Here is a 15923-nt window from a genome sequence, read left to right as displayed (position 1 = left end):
GGAAATACCACAATTTTTCGTATACATCCTTATATCTGAAACCATCCTTGAAAGATAGCAGGATGTTCAATATAAATTTGAGGCAGAAGGGGAGAATCAGGATGGCGGGGATCAAGGGATAGTAGTTGTGACTTACTCTCTTTTAGATGAGAACATTGAAAGACCCAAAGTCATATCTGATCACTGGTGGAGTCAGGACTCAAAGCCTGAACTCTAATTCCAAAAGCTCTTATATGCCATGATGCCTAGTGTAATATTCTAGATTATTTCAATTGTCCCAACACCATAATCACAGTATTAAGCTTTAGAATCTTCAAGCAATAGGCCTCTGACAGGCCTTCCTACTCACCTCACACTCATCTTTTATCCCTTAACTATTAAAACTTTTTAAAATTTTCTGTAAAATTTTTGGTTGATACATTGCATTGTAAGAAATTAATCCTTTTATGGTACGACATTATTTTATTGCCTATTTTAAAAATTAGCACTTAATAGATAAGGGCTAAGTAAAAAAATTAAACCCTACCAAATCTAAACTATGATATTCAAGTTTCATCAAACTGAAAGATACTTCAAGTAGATTGTACTTATAAAATACATCTCTACAAATGTATTGTAATAACTGGATATCATATGCCAAAACAAAACAAAACAGTAAAACATCAAAATTACAACTAAACTACAAAACAACCATCATTGAGAACCAGCTGCAGTCTAGCTGAACAGAAGTCCTATAACTAAGGATATACAGAAGAAGTCACATTGAATTGATAGGAAGGGCGGAGATATGGAAAGGGTTGGTCCCACACCAACTGTGGAGGATAAAATTTGGGAGGGATATCTCCGCTGTGGAGGTCCCCCAGAGGAGTGAGGAGTCCCAGTACCACTCCCCAGAAAAGGATTCAAGTGCTGGGGAGAGAAGTCCCCATAACTTCTGGCTGTGAAAACCAGCAGAGATTGTAGCTGAGTGAGGCAGAGGGAGTCCCAGGCACTCCTCTTAAAGGGCACACACACAGCTTTATTCACTGATGGACTCACTCGCTCTGAGCTCCAACTCTGGGTCAGCAACTCAAAAGGCTCCAAGGACATATGAGGAGGAATTGAATTGTATGGTTTCAGAGTGAGGGCTGGAGGGGCAGCCTTCTCCTCTAAAGAACAGCTTTGTTAAGCCCTTCCTGATCCAGGTGTGCAGATGCAGGCAGTTGCCATATCTGAGTCTCCACCAGCCTAGCCAACACTGTTCACCCTGTCCTGATGATTCCCTGAGACCCTGCCCCACCCAACTTGTAGGCCCACCAGAACCACTTTCAGTGGCTTTTCCATACAAATGGCCTGTCGTGGCGCAAGCTGCAGACTTCCCTAAAATCTCTCATATGTTCACAAAATACAGACAAGCTGCATCTGGCCTTGGCATGCCCTGTATGCCTTGCTAAGCAGACCCAAGCCCAGCACTAAATGCAGCTGGACTCAGTTTGCTGAGCTTCTTCCATGCACCTCCAAGCCCAGCACAAGTGGCAACCATTTGCAGATCACTTTGTAGCTCATACAAAGTGGCCCTGGACAAGGCTGCCTTTGTCCTGCACCAGAGCCCCTCCCAAGAAGCCCCAGAACTAACACACACAGTGGCCAGTTTCAGACAACACCAGAGCACCCCATCCAACCACCTCCACAAATCATACACAGGAAGGGCAAACATGGCAGGCACCAGAATCCCGCTAAAGCAAATCCTACTCTGTAGGGTCAACCCACACACAACGGTTCCTTCACTGTAGTCCAAACCAGTCCTCACAACCAATCAGACTGAGGGTCAATCCCCTGTTGATGAGTCAATAGCTATCAAGGCTCAACTACAAGAGGAGGGCACACACATCCCACACAAGGGACACATCTGAAGCACCTGGATCAGATGGCCAGAGAGACTGTCCAACTTGGCCCCACAAAACACTTACCATATAAGGCCACTCTACCAAGATTGGGAGATATAGCAGCCCTACCTAATACACAGAAACAAACAGAGAGAGACAGCCAAAATGAGGAGACAAAGGAAAATGTCCCAAATGAAAGAAAAGAACAAGGTTCCAGAAAAAGAACAAAAAAAATGGAGACAAGCAACCTCCCAGATGCAGAGTTAGAAACACTGGTTATAAGGATGCTCAGTGATCTCAGGGAAAACTTCAACAAAGATAGGAAACATAAAAATGGAGACAGAAAACATAAAAAAGAACAAGTCAGAAATAAAAAATACAATAACTGAAATGAAGAATACATTAGAAACAATCAATAATAGATTAGACGAAGCAGAGAACTGAATCAGTGATCTGGAAGATAAGGTAGCAGAAAACACCTACTAATCAGAACAGTGAAAGGAAAAAAGAATCCAAAAAAACTAATGACAATTTAAGGGGCTTCTGGGACAACATCAAGCGTAACAACATGAATATCATAGGCGTATCTGAAGGAGAAGAGAGACAGCAAGGAATTAAAAACCTATTTGAAGAAATAATGACAGAAAAATTGCCTAACCCGGCAAAGGAAAGAGACACACAAATCCAGGAAGTGCAGAGTACCAAACAAGATGCAACCAAAGAGGCCCACACCAAGGCACATCATAATTAAAATTGCAAAGTTTAAAGACAAAAAGAGAACCTTAAAAGCAGCACAAGAAAAGCAGTTAGTTATATACAAGGGAGCTCCCATAAGACTGTCAGCTGATTTCTCAGCAAAAGCTTTGCCCACCAGAAGGGACTGGCATGAAATATTCAAAGTTATGAAAAGCAAAGACCTACAACAAACATTACTCTACCCAACAAAGCTATTACTTAGAATCAAAGGATAAAGCGCTGCCCAGACAAGAAACAGCTAAAGGAGTTCATCATCACCAAAACAGTATGATAAGAAATGTTAAAGGGAATTCTTTAAGATGAAGAAGAAAAAAAGTCTAAAAAAAATATGAATGATAAAACAACAATAACTATATCAATATCAAAATTACTTAAGTGTAAAAAATATAGGGTTGCTGGGCGGCTGGATGGCTCAGTTGGTTACAGCACGAGCTCTGAGCAACAGGGTTGCTGGTTCCATTCCCACATGGGCCAGTGAGCTGCGCCCTTCACAACTGGAGTGAAGACAATGAGCTGCTGCTGAGCTCCTGGGCAGCTGGATGGCTCAGTTGGTTAAGAGCAGCATGCTCTTAACAACATGGTTGCCGTTGACTCCCACATGGGATGCTGCACCTCCCGCAACTAGATTGAAAACGGCAACTGGACTTGGAGCTCAGCTGCGCCCTCCACAACAAAGATTGAAAGGACAACAACTTGACATGGAGCTGACAGGTCCTGGGAAAAAACAGGACCCAATAAAGTCCTGGAAAAACTGTTTCTCAACAAAGTCCTGTTCCCTTTCCCCAATAAAATCTTAAAAAAAAAAAAAAAAAAAAAAAAATATAGGGTTGCTGAATGGTTAACAAAACAAGACCCTGAAATATGGTGCCTACAAGAGACTCACTTCAGATACAAAGACACACACAGACTGACGGCAAGGTGATGGAAAAAGATATTTCATGAAAATGAAAACAAACAAAAAAGCTGGGCTAGTAATATTCACACCAGACAAAAATAGACTTTAAAACAAAGGCTATAACAAGAGACAAAGAAGGACCCAGTAATCCCACTTCTGGTATTTATCCCAAGAAACCCAAAACACCAATTCAAAAAGATATATGCAACTATATGTTCATTGCAGCATTATTTACAATAGCCAAGATATGAAAGCAACCGATGTATCCATCAATGGATGAATGGATAAAGAAGTGGTACAGATATACAATGGAATATTACTTGGCCACAAAAAGAGAATAAAATCTTGCTATCTGCAAAAACACTGATGGAACTAGACAGTATTATGCCAAGTGAAGTAAATCAGACAGAGAAAGATAAATAACATATGATTTCACTTATAAACAAAATAAATAAACACACAAAACAGAAACAAACTCATAGATACAGAGAACATTTTGATGTTTGCCAGATGGGAAAGGGGTTAGGGGGTGAGGGAAAAAGGGGAAGAGATTAAGAAGTACAAATTGGTAGTTACAAAATTATCATGGGGATGTAAAGTACAGCATAGGGAATATAGTCAGTAACATTGTAATAACTATGTATGGTTTCAGATGGTTAGTATATTTATCAGGGTGATCACTTTGTAAGTTATATAAATGTCTAATCTGTGCTAATCACCTGAAACTAATGTAACATTGTATGTCAACTATAATTGAAAAATAAAAATTTTAAAAAGTGAATGTAGACATAGTCCTTACACCTTTCACAAAATCTACCTTAAAATGAATCATAGAGCTAATTTTACTATAAAACTCCTAGAAGATAACAATGGAGAAAATCTAGATGACCTTGGGTGTGGCAAAAATTCAAAAAAATCAAAAAGCCAGTGGATGAATTAAAATAGAATTTAAAAAATATTAACACAGAAGAAGACAGAAATGGAAGAAAAGAGGTCCAAAAAAAAAAGAAATACTAGGTTGGATAAACAAAATAACAAAGTGGGGGTGACCGGTTAGCTCAGTTGGTTAGAGCGTGGTGCTACTAATACCAAGGTTGCCGGTTCGATCCCTGCATGGGCCACTTTGAGCTGTGCCCTCCTTAAAAAATAAGGGAGAGGGGAAGGAAAATTTTCAGGGTGGCCGGTTTGCTCGGTTGGTTAGAGCGTGATGCTAATAACACCAAGGCTGCTGGTTCAATCCTCGTATGTGCCACTGTGAGCTGCACCCTCCTTTAAAAAAAAATGGCATGTAACTAAATACATTAAGTGTAATGGACTTAATATTCCAAGTAAAATGCAAAGATTGATAGAATGGATAAAAAAAGCAAGATATGACTATGTGCTGTTTATAAGACAGCCACTTTATGAAGATACAGAAAGACTGAAAATAAGATGATGGAAAAGACATACCATTAAAACAATAAGCAATAAGAAGGCTACAGCTATGCTAATAACAGTAAAACTAGACTTCAAGACAAAGAGTATTGCTAGAAATAAAAGACATTTAATTATAAAATAAAACTCATTCAGACATAATAATCGTAAGTGTGTATGTGCCTAATACCATAGCCTTGAGATGAATAAATCAAGAATTGACAGAATTGTAACGATAAGGAGACAAATCCCAATCATAGTTTTAATAGTTGGGAGTTTTTAAATACACCACTCTCACCAGTTTATAATACTAGAACAAAAAAGTCACAAAGGACACAAATCTTAAAAAACACTATCAACCACTGTGTTCTAAATGCCACGCATATATGAAATGCCCAACAACTACAAACTACAATTTTTCACAATTCCACACGATCCATTCACCAAAATAAACCATATTTTGGGCTATAGTAAAAGTCTAATAGATTTCAGAAGGTCTTCTTACAGAATATGGTATCTTATCAAAATAATTAAAATACAAACCAATACCAATAGGATAAATAGAAAGGTAAATTATTACAAATGTTTTTTATTTAAATAATGTAGTTTTGATTAACATGATAAATCAAAGAAGAAATTTAAAAATTTTTGAATTGAATGATAGTGAAAAATACAGCGTATCAAAATTTGTGGTATGCAGCTGAAACCACAGGTGAAAATTTGCGATGTAAATGTTTATATTTTTTTAAAAGAGGGCTTAAATAAATACGTTAGAGTTTCACCTTAAGAAGCTAGAATGAAAAGAAGAGCAAAGCAAGCCTAAAGTTAGTAAATGGCAGAAAATAATAAGAATAAGAGCATAAATCAATAAATGGCAAAAAAATACAGAAAACTAGAAAGCAAAAAGTCAGTGTTTTCAACAAAATTGATAAACCCCTAGGTAGCCAAAGAAGAAGAAAAAAAGAACACAAATTACCAAAATCAGGAATCAAATAGGACCTATTACTATAAATCCTACAGACATTAGAAGAACAATAAAAAAATATTATAAATAGATGGTTACCAATAAAAGTGACAACTTAGAAGAAATGGACAATTCTTTGAAAAATAAGACTTATCAAAATTGACACAAGATGAAACAAAATAATAACTGAAAATACAATAAAATAAAATTCACCTAAAACTCTTAGCAAACTAGGAACAGAAAGAAACATTCTCAGTCCACTAAATGGCATCTGTGAAAAACCTAAAGCTAAATAATACTTGATGAAATATTGAACATTTTCCTCCTCAGATTGGAAATAATGCAAGGATGCTCACTCTCATCACCGCTGGAGCTCGTAGACACAGCAATAAGATGAGGGGAGCAGAAATATTGGAAAAGAAGTAAGCCTGTCTCTATTTATAGATAACATGAATAGTTTTGTAGAATACCTTAAAGAAACTTCAAAGCAACCATTAGAACTTTAAGTGATTTCACAAAGTTTCATGATACAAGCTTGAAATACAAAAATCTAAAATGTATTTTTATGTACTAACAGAAAACAATGGGAAAATGAACATTTAAAAACATACCACTTCCAAAATATGAAAAGTTATTAAAGATGTTTAAGAGCTCTACAGTGAAAACTACAAAACACCGCTGAGAGAAATTTCAAGTTAAGTAATAGGATAATATACCATGTTAATGGATTGGTTGATGTAATATTATGGATTCTCTCCAGTTTGATTTATAATTTTAACAAAATCCCAACCATAATTCCATTAGGCTTTTGTACAAAATGAGAAGCTCATTCTAGAATTTATATAGAAATTAAAAGGATATATAGTATACAAAGCAACACTGTAAAGGAAGAACTGAGCTGTAGGCCTTACACTATCTCACAAGATTAAGTATATAGCTATTGTAATAAAGAAAAGTTCTATATGGATCAACAAATATATCAAAGTAACAGAAAAGAGCCCAGAAGTTCACTCATGCATGTATAGTCATCTAACCTCTGAAAAAGGTTCCAAAGCAAGCCAATGAAAAAAAATGCCTTTTCAATAAAATGGTGATGAAATAATTTGATATCCTTATGCAAAAAGTGAATATTAATCCCTATCCCACCATGAAAATATAAATTAATTTTACATGGATCACAGACCTAGTAAAAAAACTAAAACCATAAAGCTTTCAGAGGAAAATGTAGGAGAATATTTTTGAGACTTGGGGATAAGGCAAAGGTTTGAGGACACAGAAATCAATAATCATAATCAAACTTCATCAAAATTAAAAACTTCACATCAAAAGACACGGTTATGAAAATAAGTAGGAAAGACAGACAGATTAAAAGTAAGCATGCTTGCCTTTTATCCTTAAAGGAAAGACAATCTCTACAGTGTGCAACAATGGAGTTAGTACCTTGCTCTCAGGACGTGTAGCAACCTGAGTGAGAGACCCAACAATTGTCTCTCAACAATATCAAGTGATAGCAGCTTTACACAAAAAGAGTACATACTGTGTGATTCCATTTGTTTGAATTTTTAAAGTAATAGTTGATATTGAAAGTATTATCAGTGTATTTATGAAGTATTTGGTAAGACCAGCAGACACGTATATGGCACTATATTGGACATTACCAGCCAATTTTAGAAAATTATATATTCTGTGGCTTACAATCTGACATTTACATTACCTGTACAATTGGAAAAAGGGAGAAGGTGGATGGGGGATGGGAGGGTGGAGAGGTGTATGTGAACAAGAAGTAATACAATGGAATATTGCTCAGACATTAAAAAGGATGAAATATTGCCATTTGCGACAACATGGATGGACTTAGAGGGTTTTATGATAAGGGAAATAAGTCAGACAGAGAAAGACAAATATCATATGATTTCTGGAATCTAAAGAACAAAATAAACAAACAAAAGAGAAACAGACTCATAGATATACAGAACAAACTGATGGCTGCCAGGTGGGAGGGCGGTTAGGGGGGATGGGTGAAAAAGGTGAAAGGAATTAAGAAATACAAACTACCAGTTGTACAAATAATGTATGGTGTCAGATGGGTACTAGGAACTCTATAGATAATATCTGAGGAGAAAAAGAAATAGTTGTATGAAACACAGCAGTAAAGACCAGAAGAAACAGTTGAACAATTTTAATTTGGTTTTCTATATTAAAAAAAGGAAGGAGGGAGGGGCATAAGATTGCTTTTCCTTTTTTTTTCCTTCTAAGTCAACTATTTGATTTTTTAACTATTACTTTGATACAACTAAATTAAAAAAAAAAATTAGAAAGAGATCTATACTCACAATTTCCACTGCCTCCTCATTCATTTACTCCTGTTCTTGGTGAACTGACCTCTGTCCACTAAGGTCTCACTAAGGTCATCCTGTGATCTCTTTGTTGCAGATGCAGTGGACTACTCAGTTTTTATCATATTTGTCAGCTTTACAGCATTTAAAATTAACCATTCCCTCACTGCCCTTGGTATCTGGGACCCTCAGGTTAATTTTCTTCCCTGTATCTCTGGTTACTCCCTCTCAGTTACACCCATAAACTCATGTTCCTTGACTTTTTTTTTTTTAAAGTTTATTGTTAGTAAAGACAATTGTTAGTAAAGTTACATAGGTTTCAGGTGCACAATTCTGTAATACATCATCTATATAACACATTGTGTGTTCACCACCCAGAGTCAGTTCTCCTTCCATCACCATATATTTGATCCCCTTTATGTTCCTTGACTTTTAATTATCGTTCTTCCCTAAGGGTTCCAGCTTGGACTTCTCACTATAGCTTCTTTCTCTGGGATACTTTATGTACTCCCTTAGTTTCAACTACTACTTATATAATAACTCCCATCATAGTATCTCCAGCTCAGACTTCTCTACTACGTACCAGGCTCATCTAACTCCTTGCTACATATATCCACCTGTCTCTCCCTAAAACTTAACTTACATACCTTGTTTCCCCGAAAACAAGACCTCGCCGGACAATCAGCTCTAATGCATCTTTCGGAGCAAAAATTAATATAAGACCTGGTATAATATTATATTATACCTGGTATTATATATTATCTTATCTAAGACCCAGTCTTATATTATATTAAAATAAGACCGGGTCTTATATTAATTTTTGCTCCAAAAGACGCATTAGAGCTGATTGTCCAGCTAGGTTTTATTTTCGGGGAAACATGGTACTCTACTAATAGTAATTAACACATATGGGGCTTACTTGTCAGGAACCATTCTAAGCATTTTACACACATTAACTCATGTGTAAATGAAGGTAATGAAAGAAATTGAGGCACGAAGAGACTATGTAACATGCCCAGGGTCACAAAGCCAATAAATGGATGGCAAAGCCAGGATTTTAAACCAGATGGTCTGGCTTCAAAGGATAGCCTCTTACACATGCACTCTGTAACCTACCTCACTAGTCACTTAACGTATTCCTTACCCAATGAAAAGTCACCATCATCCACTCTGTTGCTTCAGACAAAAACTTCCATACCTCTCAACTTCACGTCAGTTATCAAGTTCAAATAATATTGATTTTACTTCCTTAACACATGTAGAATCTACTTCCTTCCTTCCATTTTCCTAAAACAAGTCTTCATCATTTCTCACTTAAACTGAAACCATAGCTTCCTACTGGTCTCTTTGCTTTCCACCCATTCTCCATACTGCTGCGACAGTGAACACACTGAAGTACGGATTTGCTCCTTTTCCCATAGTGTCACGTTCCCCTGCTCACATATACAGGCTTAAAAGTTTTCAGTGTGTCCACAGAGTGCAGCATGAAGGTTAAACTTCTTAGCCCTTTACTTCCTAATCTCTGTTTATACGCCCAGACTTACCTCTTACCATACCCGTCTACTCCTTCTCTGTGCTTTAGCTAGATGCCTCCCCTGTCAATGTGTGCACATGCTACTCCCTCTGCATGGAATACCACTACTCTCTTCTCCTCTACCTTGACTGGTCTCAGTTTTTATAATACCTAGTGCACCTCTATAACAGACCATCCTACCTATTATTTTATAATGTGTCTTTCTGAAGTGACTGCAAGCTCCAGGAAATGATCAGATCACTTCACTTCATTTTTTCAACAGGAAACTGAGGCAAGAAAGGTCATGTAACTTGCTCAAGGTTACACAACTAGTGATCACAGGAAATGCTATCTCATTTAAATCTGCATGACTCCAAAACTAATAAAGGTTTTTATGTAGAAGCAATAAACATAATGAAAGCAATATTTATGATAAGCTGCTATAACTTAAGACTGACAGTAGTTTAGTGGCTTCTACAGCTAATTGCTCTGTCTTATAATATTTGTGAATAAGGGCAAGGTTCTCTTAGCTGCTTCATCAACACCTCTTTCTCTTTGGATTACCTCTTCCATTCAAAACCATATAGCTCTTTTATAAAAGTTGTATCTAAGGGAACAAGAGTACCCAGAATTAACTATTAGAACCAAAGAGACTTCTAAAAAATATATTATTAAACCTAAAATTTAGAGATGAAGAAATTAAGCCCCAAATTAACTTTGGAAAATTAAATGCCTACGTCTTTGGCCATTAGCTAATGGCAAAGCCAGGACAAGACCACGTTTCCTGTCTTCGAAGTTTGTGTTCTTTTTCAGTACCTACACAATGCTGTTTCCCACAAGTCCGATTTTCTAGTATGTTACAGCCTAACACAGTAAACCTCTATTACTGGTTAACTTGAATGAAACTTTCCTCAAAAAATAGTAAAGTTAGCTAACCGGCAAATCTACTGTCATCGTAATATACTCTCAAAATACAAGAATAGCACCTGTTCAATTTGAAAAAAAATGATTTCTCTTCAATAAACTTACACTTTAAAAGCCATGGATTAGGCAACATCAGTGACCTCCTCAAAAGATACGTCCTTTACAGGAGTGTTTACCAATAGAATGTGATTCAATGACAAAAATATTCTGCATTTGCACTGTCCAAGAGGGTAGCTACTAACTAGCCATATGTGCTTACTGAGAACTTGAAATACTGTTTCAACCGAAGAATCAAATATTTTATTAATTCAAATTTAAATAACCACAAGGGTTAAGGACTGCCATTTTGGACAGCAGTCTTAGTTATGTCATAGAGATCTGAGAGGTACTTTGCAAAGGAGGTTTGAAAACAGATCACATTTCTATACTGTTCAGTCCTATTAATGTTAAGAGGATTAACATAGGTAATGACTATGAGATAAATTATTTTGAAATGCTTTTTTTATTAACTACATGACTACCTGGTACCGTCACCTTCCAATCTATGTATCAGAGAGCAGGATATTATATGCCATGAGGAGAAATCTTTATGGCTGGTGCAAGGCTGGGCAAAGAATGAACAAACCCTCCTCCTAAAAAATCAGAGGATCTCTTCAAGTGCCCAGCCTGCTCCAATGATCACAGAAGGGTCACAAAGCCCCAGGGGATCTTTCCAGGCATGAAACGAGTTCCACAACTCTGCTCTAACTCTTTCACTGGATAAGTCACTGGATACATGTAAGGCAATGTCCCAGCTATGCCACATCAAAATTTTTATATTACTACAAAGTGTTCCAAATAACCAGACAGAAGAAAGAAATACGTAATACTAAGCAAGGGCTTCATTAACTTATGACTGTGCTATGTATTTTATCCTTCCTCTCCTTTCTCAAATATTTAAATACTTGCTAAAAAAAATAACTTCCAGCTAAGGATATGTATTTTTTTTAAATATCAAGAAACACTTGGAGAAGGGTTCATTTTGTTCATCGGAATATCATAATATTTCCTTATGAGCTCATCATCTTTCAGTAATACTGTGTCAAATTCTGTATTTTCATTAATACAATTCCCCTACCCTTATTTTCTCTGGTCTTCTGTATCCATTAGCTCAACACACTTCATTACCCTTGTTAATAATTCTTCCTTTTTCTTACACATGTGCCTTTTCCCTTAGAATCCTGACAATGTTTTGTTTTTGATACTCATCAACCATAAAGAGTATTTTGAAAATGAAGTATCTTCTGTTGAAAAAAGCACATACATAGTGATTATTGATCTCTAAATGCACTAAGACCTCTCCTAGCTTTTTCATTTAGCTCAGTGGAGGCTCAGAGTCACAGACAAGAGAACACGAGAATGTCTCAACACAATTTCTTACTACTATAAGTAAGCATAAATCGTGTTGACAGTAGGAAGTCTGGATCAGGAAACAATATCAAAAGAAATGCCATCGTAACATATAAAAAAAACTGTGATTCGTGTATGTTTCGAGGCAAACTATTTACATGTGTTCCAGAGGCATAGAGTGTAGACACTGTACATATCCAGGTAAGTGTGGTGCTCAGCTTGCTTAAAAACTAACATAGCAACTCAGGGCCAGCGCTACCACAGGCAGGCTTCTAAAATATTTTAATAAGAATGGGCATCCGATTTGACCTAGAAGATCCTCTTATTTCCTATCAGCATATGACAGCGACAATGAGTAAAGCAACAGCAGCAGTTTCTATCTAACAGGATGAGACAATGTATCGAAAATACAAACAAATTATATAAAAACATGTCAACAACTTATATATGTTTTCACATCTACCATCTGTAAACTATTTCTGAAATTTAAGAGAATTAATAATATGAGTTGGGGTTCAAGGAGATGGAATTCTTTGGAAAGAAGAAGCAATGTATCAAGGTAGTTTCGATCAACAGTATGACCTTGGTCATATTAAGCCCTTTGAATATAATACAGGTGACCCTTGAACAACTTGGGGATTAGAGACACTAATCCCCTGCACAGTCAAACCTCCACATAAAACTTTTGACTCCCCCAAAACTTAACTACTAATAGCTTACTGTTGACCAGAAGCCTTACTGAAATCATAAACATTTGACTAACACATATTTTGTATATGTATTTTATACTGTATTTTTACAATAAAGTAATCTAGAGGAAAGAAAATTAAAAAAAGAGAAAATACATGTTTAGTACTTATTGAAAAAAATCCACATATAAGTAGATCCACACAGTTCGAACCTCTTGTTCAAGGGTCAACTGTAATACTAACTATTTAGGGTTGTTATAAAAATTAGGTGAGTTACTATATGTCAACCAACTACTTAGAACAGTACCTGACGTGCAGTAAAATCTGTACTTAGATCACACAAACATTACAAGGGCACTTTGCATGTAAACATGACAACATTTTTAAAGTATCTATAAGTGATTGCTGTTGCTTTTTTCCCTCATCACAAATACCTGCTAATGTTATAAAATATAGGTTAAAAAAGGGGGATGAGGGAATCACGTGAAATCCCATCATACCACTGTTACCTTTTTTTTTTTACCATAAACATTCATCATTCATTATTACCATAAACATTCATTTTTCATATGCATATAGATGGAGATAGAATGTTTTCTAAATATCTATTTAAACAGAGATCCACCAATGTTTTATACTCCACTATTTTTCATTTTGCAAGGTAACATGAGTATAAGGTGTGATCAAACAATATGGTGAATGTTTAAATTAAAAAAAAATTATTACAGTAAAAGACACATTGCCATTAATCCTCCTCAAAACACTCCCCCTCACTTCGAACACACTTATCACATCGTTCTTGCCACTTTCTGAAGCAGTTCTGGAAGTCCTGTTTTGTGAGTGTCTTTCGATTTGTGCTGTCGTGGCTGCCTCAATGTCCTGAATCATTTTGACTTTGGGGAAGAGCCAGAAGTCACACGGTGCCAGATCCAGTGAACAAGGTGGATGAGGACACACTGTAATGTTTTTATTTGACAGAAATTGCCATATATCAGAAGCAATGTGTGAATCAGAGCGCTGCCATGATGGAGGATGATTTATGGCACACTTTAAAACACACCTTCTCTCAACCGTAACTCACACCCGACTGACTGCACCAAACAAGTTGAAATTTGTCAAACACTGTTACTAAGGTTCCACGTGAGGCTTCCCGTATTGAAGATCCCCGCCTTTCCACTGGGTGGCACTTGGCAGCAGCATTCACTGTATTTGGTGATCATAACCTAAAGGCTCCGTGTCACACATTGTTTCTGGTACTGTAATTTCTGTCAAATAAAAACATTACGGTGTGTCCTCATCCACCTTATTCACTGGATCTGACACCGCGCAACTTCTGGCTCTTCCCCAAAGTCAAAATTACCATGAAAGGGAAACATTTTTAATCGATTTGGGACATTGAGACAGCCATGACAGCGCAACTAAGGGCATCCACAAAAGAGCACTTCCAGAACTGCTTCAGAAAGTGGCAAGAATGATGGTATGTGTGTTTGAAGTAAGGGAAAGTATTCTGCGGGGGATTAATGGCAATATGTCTTTTACTGTAATAAATTTTTTTGAATTTAAACATTCAATCATATTTTTATCTCACCTCATATCTTTCCATTGTATTGAAGACTCTAGGGCCATGTTTTCAGCTTCCAAATGTATCCCCTCTCCCATCCTTTTCCCAGGCAAATTCATATTTGAAACTTCTGTATAAAAGATAAATACAGCAGGTCCTTGAATGACACTGTTTCCTTATAACGTCGATGAGAGGGAAAAAAATCTATTTCTGACTGGGGCCACTGTCTGCGTGTAGTTTGCAAGTTTCCCCATGTGTGCATGGGTATTCTCCCAGGACTCCGGTTTCATACCACATCCCAAAGATATGGACATTAGATGAACTGGTGTGTGTACACTGTCCCAGTCTGAGTGAGTGTGGGTGTGTGTGTGTGAGTGGCCCTGTGATGGAAGGGCGTCCTGTTCAGGGTTGGGTCTCACCTTGCACCCTGAGCTTCCAGGATAGGCTCTGGCCACCCACAACCCTATTACTGATAATTATACCAGTTAAGGAATAAGCAGGTTGCAAAATAATCATCTTACTTGTTTTTATTAGTCTTTCTTCAATGTACATGTAGCTCTCACATTTATTTCAATGTTTAACATTAAAAGTGTTTTGGGTCTTTATTTAGAAGTTTGGTGATGTTTTTGTGACCAGAAAATGCCATAGGAACGTAACACTTATTTATATCAATTGGCCTGTGGTAAAACTGGTGTCATTATACACTGTTTCACCTAAAGTCACAGTTTCCAAGAACCTGTCCACGACAAGGTTAAGTTAGGACCTACTGTAGAGATAAAGCTTCTTTGATTGAAGTAGAATGAAGTTGTGCCCAGCTGCCTCCTCTCCCAGTGGTTCTCAAAGTACTTATAAGGAAATCAAGGTCACTTCTGAATACAGTTTATCAATCTAAGTTTGAAAATACTGTTTAAAAAACTTGGCTTCACAGTATTACATTATATGGATGTTCATAATTTAACTAACATAATGATGAACGTTTACTTTTTTCAATACATCATTATTATAAAAGGTGCTATGACAAAAATCTTTGTGTACATCCATCTCATTTACAGGCTTTTCACATATACTGCCAAATTATACTCTAGAAAGTTGTACCAGTATATATCTCTGCCAGAGATTTATAAGATTGTCCATTTCTCTGCAACTTCACCAACATCAGGTTTTATTAAAATAATAACTTCACCAAACTTTCATCTGTTAAATGCTGTTTTAAACTTACATTTAATTTCTATATTTATACTTTTGTGAATTTCTATGTTCCTGCCCTTTGTACGTTTTCTACAAGGATGCTTGTGTTTTTCTTACCAATTCACAAGATTTCTTTTACACTGCAAAGATATTAACGTTTATGTATGTGTTGTAAATAATTTTCTTTGCATTTTGCCTTTCAATTCCTAACAAGTTTGTACAAGTTATTTAAGTCTAATAATAAAAATACAATTAATATGAAAAAGATCCATGGTCATGCACTAACTACAAAAAAGAAATCTGTTTTACTTTGTTCTTCAGATACATACATATTTAATTTATACATAATTAACTCACTTTACTTAAATGTGTAAGTCACCAGTGTATAAAGTAAATTGTACTCTATGAAATTAAAATACATCTGGAATAA

At 36.3% G+C, this 15923-nt stretch overlaps 1 protein-coding gene and 1 non-coding gene across 2 annotated transcripts in view; one reads left to right on the top strand and one right to left on the bottom strand.

The window, feature by feature from the left end:
• The window catches only part of LIN28B (lin-28 homolog B), a 97420-nt gene that overhangs the window by 55607 nt on the left and 25890 nt on the right, over positions 1–15923 (bottom strand). The gene's annotated exons all lie outside the window — the stretch shown is intronic.
• On the top strand, positions 4564–4637 carry TRNAS-ACU (transfer RNA serine (anticodon ACU)). Its single transcript has one exon. It is a non-coding gene; the product is annotated as a tRNA-Ser (tRNA).

Source organism: Rhinolophus ferrumequinum, chromosome 3 (genome assembly GCF_004115265.2).
Source record: "Rhinolophus ferrumequinum isolate MPI-CBG mRhiFer1 chromosome 3, mRhiFer1_v1.p, whole genome shotgun sequence".
Lineage (NCBI taxonomy): Eukaryota > Metazoa > Chordata > Mammalia > Chiroptera > Rhinolophidae > Rhinolophus > Rhinolophus ferrumequinum.
This window is presented reverse-complemented; position numbering and strand designations above follow the sequence as displayed.